The 17813-nt window shown below is 47.0% G+C and overlaps 1 protein-coding gene across 2 annotated transcripts in view; it reads left to right on the forward strand.

Moving 5' to 3' along the window:
• Nucleotides 1-10919: 10919 nt before the first annotated feature.
• LOC117506735 (guanine nucleotide-binding protein G(I)/G(S)/G(T) subunit beta-1-like) overlaps nucleotides 10920-17813 on the forward strand; it is a 32540-nt gene continuing 25646 nt past the window's right edge. The window contains exon 1 of one of the 2 annotated variants that reach the window (XM_034166312.1): nucleotides 10920-11324. The gene's annotated coding sequence lies outside the window, so the exon portion shown is untranslated. The remainder of the gene's footprint in view (nucleotides 11325-17813) is intronic. The other variant, XM_034166311.1, reaches the window with a different exon arrangement.

Consider the following 17813-nt stretch of genomic DNA (forward strand, 5'->3'; position numbering starts at 1 on the left):
ACTGGGGTCCACTGGCACCCTCTCTGCGGTGCTGATACAGCCTTTTGTGTAAAGGTTGCTTAGTCTCACCTATGTAGTGTTCATTACAGTTTTCCTGACATCTGATAGAATACACTACATTGCTCTGTTTGTAACTAGGGATCCTGTCCTTAGGGTGAACTAATTTCTGTCTCAAGGTGTTAACCAGTTTAAAGTAAACTGGGATTTTGTGTCATTGACATACGAGGGCTGTCAATAAAGTATAGGTCCTTTTTATTTTTTTCAAAAACTATGTGGATTTCATTCATATGTTTTTACGTCAGACATGCTTGAACCCTCGTGCGCATGTGTGAGTTTTTCCACGCCTGTCGGTGACGTCATTCGCCTGTCCAGCCCCTCGTTGGAATTCCTTTGTCTGAGAAGTTGCTGTTAGACTGGTGCTTTGTTTGATCAAATTTTTTTCTAAACCTGTGAGGCACATCGAAGTGGACATGGTTCGAAAAGTTAAGCTGGTTTTCGGTGAAAATTTTAACGCCTGATGAGAGATTTTGAGGTGATACTGTCGCTTTAAGGACTTCCCATGGAGCAGGATGTCGCGCAGCGCTCCCAGGCGCTGTCGTCAGTCTGTTTCAAGCTGAAAACTTCCACATTTCAGGCTCTATTGATCCAGGACGTCGTGAGAGAACAGAGAAGTTTCAGAAGAAGTCGGTTTCAGCATTGTATCCGGATATTCCACTGTTAAAGGAGATTTTTTTTAATGAAAGACGTGCGGATGGGTCCGCGCGTCGGGACGCAGCCAGCGAAAACACCTCTGTGTTGATAACCATTTGTAAAATCCAGGCGGCTTTTGATGGTTTTCAGTGGAGTGAGTATCTGAGAAATTGTTTAACAGCTGGGCATGTTCCAACTTGTCCTTAAGGCTTCCAACAGAGGTGTTTTTCCTGTGGCGGAGCATCGCGGCGGCTGCGAGCCGACGCTGCAATCCGTCCGCACGTCTTTCATTAAAAGAATCTCCTTTAACAGTGGAATATCCGGATAAAATGCTGAAACCGACTTCTTCTGAAACTTCTCTGTTCTCTCACGATGCCCTGGATCAATAGAGCCTGAAATGTGGAGGTTTTCAGCTTGAAACAGGCTGACGACGGCGCCTGAGAGCGCTGTGTGACGTCCCGCTCCATGGGAAGTCCTTAAAGCGACAGTATCACCTCAAAATCTCTCATCAGCCGTTAAAATTTTCACCGAAAACCAGCTACATTTTTTGAACCGTGTCCACTTCGATGTGCCTCACAGGTTTAGAAAAAAGTTTGATCAAACAAAGCGCCAGTCTCTCAGCAACTTCTCAGACAAAGGAATTCTGACGAGGGGCTGGACGACTCCTCCCACAAGGAGTGCTCACAGGCGAATGACGTCACCGACAGGCGTGGAAAAACTCACGCATGCGCACGAGGGTTCAAGCATGTCTGACGTAAAAACATATGAATGAAATCCATATAGTTTTTGAAAAAAATAAAAAGGACCTACACTTTATTGACAGACCTCGTATCTGAACCGCTTCAGATATGTCGATGACACATGGGTTAAAATCAAGCAACAGGAGGTCGAGGACTTTACAGAACACATCAACTCGGTGGATTCCAATATCAAGTTCACACGTGAGGATGCCAGAAACAACCATTTAGCCTTCTTGGACTGTGATGTTACGATTGGAGAGAACAGGCAGCTCCAGACAGAGGTTTACAGAAAACCCACTCACACTGACCAATATCTGCTCTTTGGCTCAATCCACCCCCTTGAACACAAGCTTGGGGTGATCAGGACTCTTCAACACAGAGCCCTACAGGTGCCCACAACTGCAGATGGAAGGGCTAAAGAACAATAACTTGTACAGAAAGTCCTCACAGTGTGTGGGTACCCACGATGGTCCCTGGACAAAGTGCAGAAGTCCCAGAAAACAAAGAGACCAGATAGATAGGAGACGGAGACAAGTAGAAGAGGAGTGTCTCTCCCTTATTTAGCAGGAGTAGGGGAAAAACTACAGAGGATCTTCAGACAGCACAAAATCCCAGTTTACTTTAAACTGGTTAACACCTTGAGACAGAAATTAGTTCACCCTAAGGACAGGATCCCTAGTTACAAACAGAGCAATGTAGTGTATTCTATCAGATGTCAGGAAAACTGTAATGAACACTACATAGGTGAGACTAAGCAACCTTTACACAAAAGGCTATACCAGCACCGCAGAGAGGGCGCAAATGGACCTCAGTCTGCAGTTCATCTCCACCTGAAAGACACTAACCACACATTTGAGGACAAGGAAGTTAAAATCTTAGCCAGAGAGAAGAAATGGTTTGAGAGCGGTGTCAAGGAAGCATTCTTTGTAAAACAGTTGAAACCCAGCCTTAACCGGGTGAGGAGGTCTGAGACACGCTTTGTCCCCTGTTTACAACGGGGTACTCTGGTCAAAGCAGTTTCAGTCTTTTGTTCATGGTAATGAGTCATTCACGTCATCAGGAGAGTCGTCAAGGGAGCCATCAGGAGAGGCTTCCGTCCCATCATTAGGAGGGACAGCTGCCCTGTCATTAGGAGGGTGCTAACTAGAGCACAATAGGTGCTAATTAGAGCTATTGTTTAGTCACTAGCCTGTAGCAGTCGACCTCTCGGTAGGAGGGGTCTGGTTAGGTTAAAAACTCCAGCTTTTGTTGGCTTCTGTTTTATTCTTCTCTACAAGAGTCAAGACAGAAGTCAGACTACCAGAGCAAGAATTTTAGCTGAGGAAGCTTCTGTGATTTGAAGCGAAACGTCCTCACGTCAAGCAACCCAGTCCAGTCGAAGATTCAAGCTTCTCTACCATTAAGCTGTTGCAGCTGTCAGCACATTTGTTTTCACATTTGTTTTTCATTTGTTTTTTTGTTTGTTTTTTTGTTTGTTTGTTTTCATAATTCATGGCTCGGCGTTTGTTGTCGTAAAAGAGACAAATATATTACAAATTGTAATATTTTATTCATTTATTTTTATTTATATATCAATAATAATAATAATAGAAACAACAACAATAATAGTAATAATAACTAATAATGCCACAATAGAGTTTTAGAGAAATGGACAAAAAGAATCTGATAAAACAAAACAGAAAAGATTAAACCAACTAACAATGAACATAAATAAATATAGAAATAACTGTTTCCTGTGAACACCTAGTGACTCTTAAACCTCCACTGAATCCCTTAACAGATGGGAATGGTGCAATTTGGTGCATTCCTGTGTATTTTAACAGACGGGAATGTTGGGAAGGTGTAGTGACACGGACCCACAACAGGGAGCGTTAATGAACGGACAATGGATAAGCCAAAAAGTAACAATTTAATGTTGTGAATTGCACAACGGAATACAGACAAAAACAAAATAGAGGAGTACAGTCAATCGTATACAAGGTGACGTGTGGGCAGGCTCGAGGATAGAAGACGTCTGTCCAAAGAAGACCCGGATTCCACACGGCTTCCACCTCTAGCGGATCTGAAGAACGGAACCTCCAAGTCCCGAGTCCCAGGTGGCCACTGTCTCCAGCTGTCAGACCAGGTACTGCTGGCAGAAACAGAAACAGTTAATGGTGGGTGTGTGAAGACACACCCAGTAATCGTCTCCTGAGTAGTTCCTCTGGGAGGGAGAACCTCCACCTCCAGAAACAATGTCACCCGTGCAGCTCCTGTTGGTCTTTTTCCTGGATGGAGTGAGAAGCGGAGAACGTCGCCCTCTCACTGTCCGCCAATCCAGCCTCCGACAGAGCCCGCAGGAACACAGCTGCACACAGAACAATATTTTAATCTCAATATAAATCGCAGAGAAGGTTAACTTGCTTGGTAGCTGATTTCTCGGCGGGGAGGTGGAGTTGCAGTCCGGCCTTTATGGTGATGGTGTTGAGTGGTGGATGAGTGACAGCTGGTACGGATGATGAGTGACAGCTGTCACTCCCGGTCGCTACGACGCCCTCTCGTACTTGAAGCCCGCACTTCAAGCAGGGTGCCATCTTGTGGTGGTGGGCCAGCAGTACCTCCTCTTCAGCGGCCCACACAACAGGACCCCCCCCTCAACGGGCGCCTCCTGGCGCCCGACCAGGCTTGTCCGGGTGACGGGTGTAGAAGTCGGCCAGGAGGGCCGGGTCCAGGATGAAGCTCCTCTTCACCCAGGAGTGCTCTACGGGTCCATAACCCTCCCAGTCCACCAGATACTGGAACCCTTGGCCCTTTCGACGGACGTCCAGGAGCCGGCGTACTGTCCACGCGGGCTCCCCATCGATGATCTGGGCAGGAGGCGGCGCCGGTTCAGGGTCACACAGTGGTGAGGTATGGCAGGGCTTGAGTCTTGACACATGAAAAACGGGGTGTATCCGCAGTGAAGCTGAAGCTGCCAGCTTCACTGCGGCCGGACTGAGGACTTTGAGTATGGTAAAAGGTCCTATGTACTTGTCCTTTAGCTTTTGGGATTCCACCTGCAGGGGGATGTCCTTTGTGGATAGCCAAACCTCCTGTCCGGGCTGGTATGCAGGGGCCGGGGAACGCCGGCGGTCTGCATGGGCCTTAGCCCTCGTCCGGGCTCTGAGCAGGGCAGAGCGGGCGGTACGCCACATCCGACGGCACTTCCTCAGATGGGCCTGGACCGAGGGCACCCCGACCTCTCCCTCCACTAGTGGAAACAATGGGGGCTGGTACCCCAAACACACCTCAAATGGGGAGAGGTCGGTGGCAGATGAAACTTGGCTATTATGAGCATACTCGATCCAGGCCAGATGGTCACTCCAGGCCGTCGGGTGCGCGGAGGTCACGCAGCGGAGGGCCTGCTCCAGTTCCTGGTTCGTCTGCTCTGCCTGCCCGTTCGTCTGGGGGTGGTACCCAGACGAGAGACTTACAGTGGCCCCCAGTTCCCTGCAGAAACTCCTCCAGACCTGGGAGGAGAACTGAGGACCACGATCTGAGACAATGTCCGATGGAATCCCATGCAGATGCACGACGTGGTGGACCAGGAGGTCTGCAGTCTCCTGGGCCGTCGGGAGCTTCGGGAGGGCCACAAAGTGGGCCGCCTTGGAGAACCGGTCCACTATCGTGAGGATGGCAGTCATGCCCTGGGATGGCGGGAGGCCGGTGACAAAGTCCAGGCCGATGTGAGACCAGGGGCGATAAGGCACGGGCAGAGGCTGGAGTAGGCCTTGGGTCTTGTGATGGTCGGCCTTGCCCCTGGCGCAGGTGGTACAGGCCTGGACGTACTCCCGGACGTCGGCTTCCAGAGACGCCCACCAGAAGTGCTGCCGGACCACTGCCACGGTTCTTCGCACCCCCGGGTGGCAGGAGAGTTTAGAATCGTGACAGAAGTCAAGGACTGCAGCCCTGGCCTCTGGTGGGACGTACATCTTGTTCTTGGGTCCAGTCCCCGGGTCCGGGTTCCGTGTCAGGGCCTCCCGGATGGTCTTCTCCACGTCCCAGGTAAGGGTGGCCACGACACTGGACTCGGGGATGATGGTTTCCGTTGGGTCTGACAGCTCCTCGTGCACCCGGGACAGGGCGTCAGACCGTTGGTTCTTCGTCCCAGGGCGGTATGTGATCTGAAAGTCAAAGCGCCCGAAGAACAGTGACCAGCGGGCTTGCCTGGGATTCAGACGCTTGGCGGTCCGGATGTACTCCAGGTTCCGATGGTCCGTGAAAACCGTGAATGGTACCGAAACTCCCTCCAACAGGTGCCTCCACTCCTCCAGAGCCTCCTTCACCGCAAGAAGTTCCCGATTGCCGACGTCATAGTTCCTTTCAGCCGGGGTCAACCTGCGGGAAAAGTAGGCACATGGGTGGAGAACCTTGTCGGACTCCCCGCTCTGGGATAGCACGGCTCCTATCCCTGAGTCAGAGGCATCCACTTCGACTATAAACTGGCGTTTTGGATCGGGCTGCACCAGAACTGGCGCAGTCGAAAACCGGCGTTTCAACTCCCTAAACGCGGCTTTGCACTGATGCGACCAGGTGAAGGGGATTTTTGTGGAGGTCAGGGCTGTCAGGGGGCTAACTACCTGACTGTAGCCTTTGATGAACCTCCTGTAAAAATGAGCAAAACCGAGGAACTGGTGTAGTTTCCTACAGTTTGTTGGTTGGGGCCAATCTTTCACCGCCGCAACCTTGGCCGGATCAGGGGCGACGGAGTTGGAGGAGATAATAAACCCCAGGAAGGACAAAGACGTACGGTGGAACTCGCACTTCTCGCCCTTCACAAACAGCCGGTTCTCCAATAACCGCTGCAGGACCTGACGTACATGCTGGACATGGGTCTCAGGATCCGGGGAGAAGATGAGTATATCGTCTAGATATACGAAGACAAACCGATGCAGGAAGTCCCGCAAGACGTCATTAACCAATGCTTGGAACGTCGCGGGCGCATTGGTGAGGCCGAACGGCATGACCAGGTACTCAAAGTGACCTAACGGTGTTAAATGCCGTCTTCCACTCGTCTCCCTTCCGGATCCGAACCAGGTGGTACGCATTCCTAAGATCCAATTTCGTGAATATTTGGGCTCCATGCAGGGGCGTGAACACTGAATCCAACAGAGGCAAAGGGTATCGATTGCGAACCGTGATCTCGTTCAGCCCCCTGTAATCAATGCATGGACGGAGTCCGCCGTCTTTCTTGCCCACAAAAAAGAAACCTGCACCCATCGAGGAGGTGGAGTTCCGGATCAGCCCGGCGGCTAATGACTCCCGGATGTACATCTCCATTGATTCTTGCTCAGGACGTGAGAGGTTGTGCAGCCTGCTGGACGGGTACTCAACGCCCGGGATCAAATCAATGGCGCAATCGTACGGTCGGTGTGGGGGAAGAGTGAGTGCCAGATCTTTGCTGAAGACGTCAGAAAGATCATGGTACTCCTCCGGCACCGCCGTCAGATTAGGGGGAATCTTGACCTCCTCACTAGCCGTCACACCAGGCGGAACCGAGGCATTCCCGGTGGCAGGTTTCGCTCCACTGAGCCACAACCCCAGACGGCCAATCAATCCGGGGCTTGTGCTTTATCATCCATGGATAACCCAAAATCACACGGGAGGTAGAAGGTGTCACGTAAAACACAATCTCCTCCCTGTGATTACCAGACACCACCAATGTCACTGGCTGTGTCTGGTGTGTGATTAGTGGAAGAAGGGTGCCATCTAGTGCCCGTACCTTCAAAGGTGAAGGTAGAGCCACTAGAGGGAGCCCGACCTCCCTTGCCCATCTGCTATCCAGCAGATTCCCTTCCGACCCCGTGTCTACCAGTGCTGGGGCGTGAAGGGTCAGATCCCCGCTCAGGATCGTAACTGGGATGCGTGCTGATTTACGGGGTTTCCCCGCGTGCGTGTTATGGCCCACCCTTAGCCCAGTTTCTAAGGGCGGGCGTTGTCGTTTAACCGCTTGGGGCAGTTCCTCTGTAGATGCTCACTCGAGCCACAGAAAAAACACTCCCCGCAGGCCAGCCTCCGTTGTCTGTTATTTGATTTAACTTTGGCCCTGCTCGTGTCCATAGCTTCATCAGCAGGGGGAGCTGTTGCCACACGGGAGTCACGGGCTGTGGAGCGTGGGGAAGGCGGCAGCCTTTCGGACCGGAAGGAAGAGGGACGGCTCGTGCCCGGCCATGCCCCCCGCCCTGCTCCCGACAGTGTTCCTCTAATCGGTTATCTAATCGTATAACCAGATCAACAAGCCCATCGAAATCCCGCGGTTCGTCCTTAGCCAGTAAATGCTCCTTCAGGACCGGAGACAGCCCATTTACGAAGGTGGCGCGGAGCGCAACGTTGTTCCAGCCGGACCTCGCTGCCACCATGCAGAAGTCGACTGTGTACTCCGCTGCACTCCGACGCCCCTGTCTGATTGACAGCAGCAAGTTAGAAGCAGATTCGCCTCTATGGGGGTGATCAAAAACCTGTTTGAACTCCCTCATAAACCCAGTATACGTCATTAGGAGCCGTGAATTCTGCTCCCAGAGCACCGTAGCCCAGGCGCGTGCCTCTCCTCGAAGCAAATTTATTACGTAAGCCACCCGGCTAGCGTCTGACTCATACATGACGGGACACTGTGAAAAGACGAGCGAGCACTGCATTAAGAAGTCCGCGCACGTCTCGACACAGCCTCAGTACGGCTCCGGAGGGCTTATTTAAGCTTCAGGGGATGGTGGGGGGGGGTCATGGAACGACCAGCGGAATGTCTGATTCAGGCCTCCGGTCAGCAGGAGGAGGTGCTGCAGCAGTGCCCTGAGCCTGCGCTTCCACATGGGCGGTGAGAGCCTCCATCCTCTGATTGAGAATAACATTCTGCTTAGTGACTAAGTCCAACCGAGCAGTGAAAGCGGTTAAGATTTGCTGCAGCTCACCTAACACGCCTCCTGCTGACGCCTGTTCACCTCGCTCTTCCATTGGCTGTTCAAGCGATGGTTGACGCACCTCGGGATCCATGATGCTGGCCGAGAAATCCTGTTGGGAAGGTGTAGTGACACGGACCCACAACAGGGGGCGTTAATGAACGGACAATGGATAAGCCAAAAAGTAACAATTTAATGTTGTGAATTGCACAACGGAATACAGACATAAACAAAATAGAGGAGTACAGTTAATCGTATACAAGGTGACGTGTGGGCAGGCTCGAGGATAGAAGACGTCTGTCCAAAGAAGAGCCGGATCCCACATGGCTTCCACCGCCAGTGAATCTGAAGAACACCGGAGCCGTCAAGTCCCGAGTCCCAGGTGGCCACCGTCTCCAGCTGTCAGACCAGGTACTGCTGGCAGAAACAGAAACAGTTAATGGTGGGTGTGTGAAGACACACCCAGTAATCGTCTCCTGAGTAGTTCCTCCGGGAGGGAGAACCTCCACCTCCAGAAACAATGTCACCAGTGCAGCTCCTGTTGGTCTCTTTCCTGGATGGAGTGAGAGGCGAAGAACGTTGCCCTCTCACTGTCCGCCAATCCAGCCTCCGACAGAGCCCGCAGGAACACAGCTGCACACAGAACAATATTTTAATCTCAATATAAATCGCAGAGAAGGTTACCTTGCTTGGTAGCTGATTTCTCAGCGGGGAGGTGGAGTTGCAGTCCGGCCTTTATGGTGATGGTGTTGAGTGGTGGATGAGTGACAGCTGGTACGGATGATGAGTGACAGCTGTCACTCCCGGTCGCTCCGACGCCCTCTCGTGCATGAAGCCCGCACTTCAAGCAGGGCGCCATCTTGTGGTGGTGGGCCAGCAGTACCTCCTCTTCAGCGGCCCACACAACAGGGAATGCACCAAATTGCACCATTTTTCTAGAAAATGGTGCAGTTTGGTCCCCCAGACCCCCCAACTCAATATTGCTCCCCCAACTTTAAAAGGGTTCTGACTCTCAGGTGTGATCTAAAGTATACATGATTTAGACCTGGTTTGACTACTACGCATTAGAAATTTGGTGTTTACGTTAATAAAAAAGAACATAATGGGGGGGGGGGGGGGTGTCTTCAATATGGCTAGTACCTAAGGCCCAGAATTTGGTGCTGCGCCCCTGACCACATTACACCTGTTCTGGCATTTCTTCATTGGCTACCTGTCTTTGTGAGATCAGATATTAAGATTCTGTTACTAGCCTATAGTGACATACTCAGGGTTGGTGAATGCAAAGCTCAAACACTGAATGTACAGTTCCAAATGTGATGTGTAGCTTGATTTACAGATTGGAAATACTTGTTTAATATGTAAATATTATATGTTTATTACAGGACACAGGACAGACACAGAACATTACCACTGTTCCATGCAGTATGCAAACGCAGAATTTTTGAGACTACCAAATCTGACCACGGTTTCTGGAAGGTGTCAGAACAAAGCTGTAAACCTGATGTCTCTGCTGCTTAGCAACCTTGCAAATTATTTTGTCTTCAAGGGTATGTAGGCCCTGCGATAGACTAGCGTCCTGTCCAGGGTGTACCCATAGACTGGGTGTACCCTGCATCTCACCCTATGACTGCTGGGATAGGCTTTAGACTCCCACCATGGCCCTTAATTGGAGCAAGTGGGTATAGAAAATGAATTAATGAATTCAGGATAATTGTCAGGTTTTTGTGAAATACATATAATGTTTGGAAAGTTGAACAATAATTCCTCTTTTGGACAATAGCTTTGTGCATTTCCGAGAGTTTTGCACTGTAGCAGAATTCTGATGTTTTGTACACTGTACGGAACAGTACTACAAGCTATCATGTATCTGAAACACTCTAATTTAAAGAACACAAATGAAACTCGCCCATCTTAAATTCTTTAAATGGATTTAGATAGCTGTGTTTTAGATGCATCACTAAATTTGAGGCTTTTCCTTCTTTTGTCTGAAAAGGTTAAATTGGTGCTGTGACACAAATGGGAGTGCGGTTTAGTGGGGTGAGTGTGATGTAGGCCAGCAAGAGTTGCTGTGCATATGGCAGTAAACCTCACTCCCCAACACCAAAAGACGCTCTGGCCACAGGTGCCAGGGCCCATGGGTTTTAGCCTGGTCAGTGTGCCCAACTCCCATGCCAGCAATCATGATTTTTTTGTCCCGATGGTGGAGCGATACAGTGGAGAGTACATACACAACACAGTGGTTAAAGTATGGTGCATTTGATGCATTTTGATCAGATTTCGGAAATATGTACTCGGAAATATTGACTTCAGAAGTCCAATACAACCCAGCATCAACCCCCCACCCCACCCCCTCCACCGCCTATGCATTAATTCAACTTCCTATTTCACGAGCTTCACTTTTTTCCTCAGATTTTCACCGATGGATAAATAAAAAAAAAAAAAACACACACACACACACACACAAACAAGGATATTATCCAGGCTGGATAAGCATTCGAATGAAATATCCCAAATCCAAATGGCAAAGTTTGAATGAACGTTGCACACAGCGCTCGCGCTGCTGCAGCGTGGGGTTTCCCAGCGCTGACTGCAGGGTCACCGCGCCCATCTCGTCGTTCGATGGACCGACGGCACTTTTACTACGGAAAGGGCGAATGTTGAAGTTTCGTTAACGGAAACAACAGGCTGTGTCGTTGAATGCGTTGCAGTGACTGTAAATATTACCCTTTAGGTCTAACCGTGTGTTTAGTGTAGGAACAGTGGGTGTGATTTTTTTTTTTTTTCCTTTCTTCCTCCCCCTCCCCTCTTCGGCTGGTTGAGGTTGTTAAGCTCCGTGTAGCCTGTGTCTTCTGGAAGCGCAGCTAGCTGGCTAGCTAATTAGAAAGCTAGCGCTGAGCTGTATGTTGATGCGGGAATCGGAGCTTTACACCGTCTTGTTTTCCAGTCAATGCCAAAACGCAAAGACAAATACAAACTGAATCAGGTAAGGCTCGGGGGGGGTGGTTGTGCTATAACGTTAGTTGGTGTATTGGCCGGGGGTGGGGTAGCGGTAGCTAATCCCCCAAGCACTTTAAGTAGCCGCGGATAGCTAACGTTAATATAGCTGCAGGGTGGATCCCGGTGCTACCAAAACCTGACTCTCATACATCATTCAAATTAACTGGCCAAAGTGCTTGCTTTGAGATGCCCAGGGAGGTGTTCCTTGGCTTAAAATAAATGAATCTGTTCTTTCCGGAGTGAGATTGTGATGGCGGCACACACCCTTATTAAACGTCCCGCAAACAAATGAAAAATTGTTGGTAACAGACCGGCATCATTAGAGGGTTTTTTTTTTTAAGGGGGGGCTTGTATAAGTTACACTTTGTGAAATAGCTGATATCACGTTAACTTTTTTTTAATTGATAATGGGAAATCCGCACCGGTTCGCGGCATTAGTTGGCGTTGGTTAGCTGTCAGTTCTGCAGCGACGGGTAGCAGACGGTTGTCCACTTAATGTGGACATGTTTTTATTTCTTGATTAATTTGCCGTGTAGTAGTGTCAGACAGGCCATCAGCACCCGACCTTGCAGTTTTACGGGATTAGAAAATCAAATCTAAACATTGATCAGGTCAAAAAGGACGGTTGTGTTTAACGAGATTGTTGGTGTGTATCTAAGTGGATTTCTGTCTGTAGGCCAAACGATTTCTCCATGTTGGTTCAAAGGCTAGCTACATAGCATTCCGTGTAATTGCGGAAGAGAAGCTCAGTGTAGTAGTTTGCATCAGATGTCGGGTGTTTGCTACAGCTTCTCTGAAATTCAGCGGGTCATCTTTGCCTCATTCTGCATGGCATTTTTAGATCGAACGTATAATTACAGGATGAAATGGAATGAATAACTACACCAGTGTTTATGAATGCTGCCTTGCCTGCAGGCCTTGCACTGTCAAGCCTGGCTGATAACATGCTAACTAGCGGACAACGGACCGCAAGATGGCGTTTAGCTGCATCTGCTCAGATTTCTACCAGTGCAAGTCCCATTATCATTACTTTTTAGAACAAATTTCCTACAGGAAACTGTGTGGATTAACCTGTTAGACCAGCAAAAGTAACAAATTGACAGCTGTGCAGCAGCATTCAGATATCATGCAAATTGGCCTACAGTTGTAGGCAAATCACTGCAGCACACACAGTGACTGCAAACCATCATTATGCTTCATGCACAGTTGTACAAATCTGTGTATGGAAATCATCTTGAACCAGGGGCGTGCTGGGAACATTTTTCAGCCCGGGAGTTTCATATCCAACCGGCCCACAAACCACCAGTGCACAGAGATAGTAAGAGTTCTGCTGTGGCATTTAAATCCAGCATTTATGTGCTGACTGACTGCGAAAATTGGGTGGCTTATAATAGAAAGTAAAAGTTAGTTAAAACAAGAATGGTATTAACTCACCAGTGCACCACTTAAGGCTGGTCTTACACTGTGCGATTTTTGGCCCATTTTCAGCTAATTTTTCACTCGTGCAAGAATTTTTTGGATCGCGCTGAGTTTCAGCTTAATCGTGCGTCTTGCATCGTGCAGTCTACATGGAGTAACGAGCTGCGTTTAACATCTCACGACCACCTCCTGATGGGGAATCATATGGTCGGATGAAAATCAAACCTGTTTGATATTTTGGTTGGCCGTCGTGACTCGTGAGGGTTCCGCGCTGTTGAAGCAGTGCTACAAGCATCTATGCGCTGATTACCTCACGCACTGTGCATGAGCAAACACCGGCGAGAGCAAGTGATCTCATGTAAAGTCTTGTGGGTTTTTTTTGCGTTCCCTTGCAATAACCTAATATTATATTAAAGTGCATGCCTATCAGCGTGCACAGTGAGTGGAATCAGGTGGGGGGAGACTGAACGTATATGCGTGCGCACACACAGCAGACAACAGGATTTACGACAGATGAGCACAGCTGTAAGACTCCGTAAGAAATATAGTTTATTTATACAACAGTGTAAGTAGCAACACCTGTTATGAATGTTTGTTTTCTTTTTTTTACCATCCTCTCATGAATCATGTTGCTGTCTGCTGTGTGTGTGCGCACGCGCATATAGAGGGTTTTCAATCACATGACTGATTTGCTGCAGGACAGGTGCCGTCTCCATTCTGGATTACAAGGAGGCTGGCGCATGATAGAAAAATGGAGAGAATGTACAGTTATTACGATGCTTTAAATCCTCGAGATGAAGCTAATTATCGTGATAGATGTGCAGCAGTTGGTTCAGTGGATCCGTATCTTGTACCAGATAGTGAATTTAGTGGTGATGTAACGAACTGGCCGACAGTGTCACACTGCGATATTGTGAACTAGGAAGCTGCCGACCAGGTCAGCCTCGCCGGCCTCCTGCAGAGCATCACAGCGGAGGTCGGTCTTGAAGTCCTGAGCGTTTTCTCTCACCAGGCACTAGAAGGGCAGCTTGCGGATCAGCAGCTCGGTGCTCGAGGACCACAATGTAAATAAGCATCCGTATTGGAAGCGTTCGTGTGTTATCCTCAGCAGTATTTTTATGTATTCTTATATAATTTTATTGCCGAATAAAATAAAATTCTGGGAGCAGTGGATTTCTGGTAGCGACGGATCTCTCTAAGCGCCACGGTGCCGTGAGGCTTCTTCACACCAATATTGAAGCTTCTGCAATTGTTTGGCAAATGCACATAGTGTATCACAGCGGCCACCGCGTCGTAATCCAGAATGGCCACGGGACACAAAATGACGTGACCGATACGTCACATGAAAACCCTCTATACGTTGAGTCTCCCCCCACCTGATTTCACTCGCTGTGCGCGCTGATAGGCATGAAATAAATTTTTTTCAAAAAAGAAAATAAAGCTTCTGTTACGTTTTGCTTTTGGAAACGCCACCCCGACGTGTGGTTTTTGAATGTACAATGTGAGCAGTCAGATCGCATCAGAGCATCGGGCCGTACAGTGTGAGAACATGAATCGTGCGCTTTGAACTTTTAAACCCTGCGTTTTTGTCGCACAGTTTGAGCTGGAGCCAAGTACAACGATTGAAAATATCGTACAGTGTCTGCCCAGCTTAAGTGGGTGAAGTCTATAAGTAGCTGGAAGAGGTGGTACTTTACTACAAATGTTGCATCAACAGGCATGTAGCCCTAATTACCATTTCCCTCTTCGCTCTGTCTTCTTGAAAAAATATCTGTGAGCTTTGCACACTTGGCAGCATCTTCCTCCAAAGCTTTTCTTTTTCTTAATCTAGCTTTTTCAGCTCCACCTGGCTTTTTTCTGTCTATCTATTCACTCACGGGTAGCGCAAGTCCCATCTGAGCGCACAGGGCTTGATTGGACTGAACTAACTGTAATGAATGCATAGGGGTGTTAAACGTGTAATGGTATGTCCCTGCCTTAGGCTTTGGAAAAGATAACAGCGTTGCAAAAGAAGCAGTCTTAAGTTATTTTTTTGTGAATTTTTGTGATTGTAAAACATTTACAACACTTAATGTCTTCTCTTTAAGATACAGCAGCTCAAGTGTCTTGCTGTGTAGCCTAACAGTGGTGGTCATATATGTATGCATATATTAACACCCCCTCACAACGGCCCCAGGTTGGACCAGCCCACCGGGAAAACTCCCGACTCTCCCGATTACCCAGCACGCGGTAGTCTTGAACAGTTATTTGGTCTTATAACTTAATGTCAGACAGCAAGACATTTCTTTTATTACATTATGCCTGTCTTGTGTATAATGTGCAAATGCATTTTGCATGGATTCTTTGTAAACAGCTTCACATTAAAGATGGACTGTGTTAGGGTTATTGCTTTATGAACTTTTGGGAAATCCAGGCACTTGCTTTAAACATGTTTGGAAACTCATCCTTTTATGATTAGGAAAACATTTCTAATGCCTGTCTGGCATTACCAGCTGTTTGTGTTGGTGTAAATGGATGGGATTAGAGCCTCATAGTCTGAAGGTTTTAGCTGTTAGGATTATGGAGTTGCTGAGTGATAGTGTTAGTTATTGTCTTTTCTGTGATCCAGATTTTAAACCTGTGAAACACTGCATTATCACATACTTGTGCAGATCAGCTAGATTGTTCTTTTTAAGTGCATATAGTTGTACTTGTTCTACAAAGACAGGTGTTAATTTGTGGGATTTTTTGGGGGGGATTCAAATCTTTTAACTTTCAAAGAGTAGCAGGCTCAAATTGTGTATTAAGGACTAGAAAAGAGATGAACAACAACTCCAGGCTGTTTGGCACAGCTTATGGTTGTTGTGCAGTCAGCTGACCCTGATCAGGCGCTTGGAAAGGAGAAATGAGGCAGAGGAACTCAAGTGTAATCATCTGTAGAGGTCAATAGGAAATTGTTTCTCAATTTGGAGTTTTCAGAACTCCGGGGGGGGGGAATATATATATATATATATATATATATATATATATATATATATATATATATATATATATATATATATATATATATATATATATATATATATATATATATATATATATATATATATATATATATATATATATATACTCAACAAAAATATAAACACAACACTTTTGGTTTTGCTCCCATTTTGTATGAGATGAACTCAAAGATCTAAAACTTTTTCCACATACACAATATCACCATTTTCCTCAAATATTGTTCACAAACCAGTCTAAATCTGTGATAGTGAGCACTTCTCCTTTGCTGAGATAATCCATCCCACCTCACAGGTGTGCCATATCAAGATGCTGATTAGACACCATGATTAGTGCACAGTTGTGCCTTAGACTGCCCGCAATAAAAGGCTACTCTGAAAGGTGCAGTTTTATCACACAGCACAATGCCACAGATGTCGCAAGATTTGAGGGAGTGTGCAGTTGGCATGCTGACAGCAGGAATGTCAACCAGAGCTGTTGCTCGTGTACATCCAAGAACATCACCTCATGTTGCAGCAGGATAATGCACGGCCCCATGTTGCAAGGATCTGTACACAATTCTTGGAAGCTGAAAATGTCCCAGTTCTTGCATGGCCGGCATACTCACCGGACATGTCACCCATTGAGCATGTTTGGGATGCTCTGGACCGGCGTATACGACAGCGTGTACCAGTTCCTGCCAATATCCAGCAACTTCGCACAGCCATTGAAGAGGAGTGGACCAACATTCCACAGGCCACAATTGACAACCTGATCAACTCTATGCGGAGATGTGTTGCACTGCATGAGGCAAATGGTGGTCACACCAGATACTGACTGGTATCCCCCCCAGTAAAACAAAACTGCACCTTTCAGAGTGGCCTTTTATTGTGGGCAGTCTAAGGCACACCTGTGCACTAATCATGGTGTCTAATCAGCATCTTGATATGGCACACCTGTGAGGTGGGATGGATTATCTCAGCAAAGGAGAAGTGCTCACTATCACAGATTTAGACTGGTTTGTGAACAATATTTGAGGGAAATGGTGATATTGTGTATGTGGAAAAAGTTTTAGATCTTTGAGTTCATCTCATACAAAATGGGAGCAAAACCAAAAGTGTTGCGTCTATATTTTTGTTGAGTGTATATATATATATATATACACACACACACAAATAATGTCATCTTATAGCTTTTTTTATTTTGATAATTTTAAGGTTTGCTGTACAATACTCCAAAGTAGAATGACAGAACTTGTAAATTTCATGGGTATTTGAGTGCAGTATTTTGTGAATTGTACGTTTTTAATTAGAGTAATTTTACACTAAATACTTGTGTAAAGACCTTTTGCATTGACAGTCTAACATGAGGTACAAAGGCCTTAATTTTAATAAATCATACAGGCAGTGTGAATGTGAGATTCTACAATTGCAAGCTGTCTATTTCTGAAAGCTTTCTATTTCTGGGTAAATACTTAAATGTTAGTTTTACAGTCATGAAATTTGGTTGGGGTGAGCGGTTGAGACCTTTTTTTTAATTGTATGAAATTTAAATTTAGGAAATTTGATTGCAATGTCTGATATAGTTGAAATTGAAATCATTTTTTTTTTTATATTTCTAGTTTCAACATTTGTAGAGCTCACTAAGGTGAGATGGGCATGCTGTGGTTACTTGCTGATGCTGCATAATAATTACATTCCATGACAAGTTTATTATAAGCTTAACAAGTGTAAGAGGATAATGTCTTTAAAAAGGTCAACCAATCAGAGAACCTAAAGGATAATATAGACAGGTAGAGAAGGTTTTCAGTCTTGTTCTGAAACCTCCAGTGACTTAGGCCTATAGAGTGAAATACAGCAGGTAAGGTAACTGAATGCCATGATTTCCTCATTAATGTGTAGTTTACAAAATGTGCCAACAGTTGGTTTTTGTACACTGCAATGTCAAACATTTAGCTCTGACATGTTATGCAGCAGTCTGTGAAAAGCTGTTTGAAGCTGGCACAGACTTTAATTTTTAATATGTAATCATGCACTCAAAGAACATTTGCCAATGTGCTGAATGTTTTAGGAAGCTT

The sequence above is a fragment of the Thalassophryne amazonica genome, chromosome 3 (genome assembly GCF_902500255.1).
Source record: "Thalassophryne amazonica chromosome 3, fThaAma1.1, whole genome shotgun sequence".
Taxonomy (NCBI): domain Eukaryota; kingdom Metazoa; phylum Chordata; class Actinopteri; order Batrachoidiformes; family Batrachoididae; genus Thalassophryne; species Thalassophryne amazonica.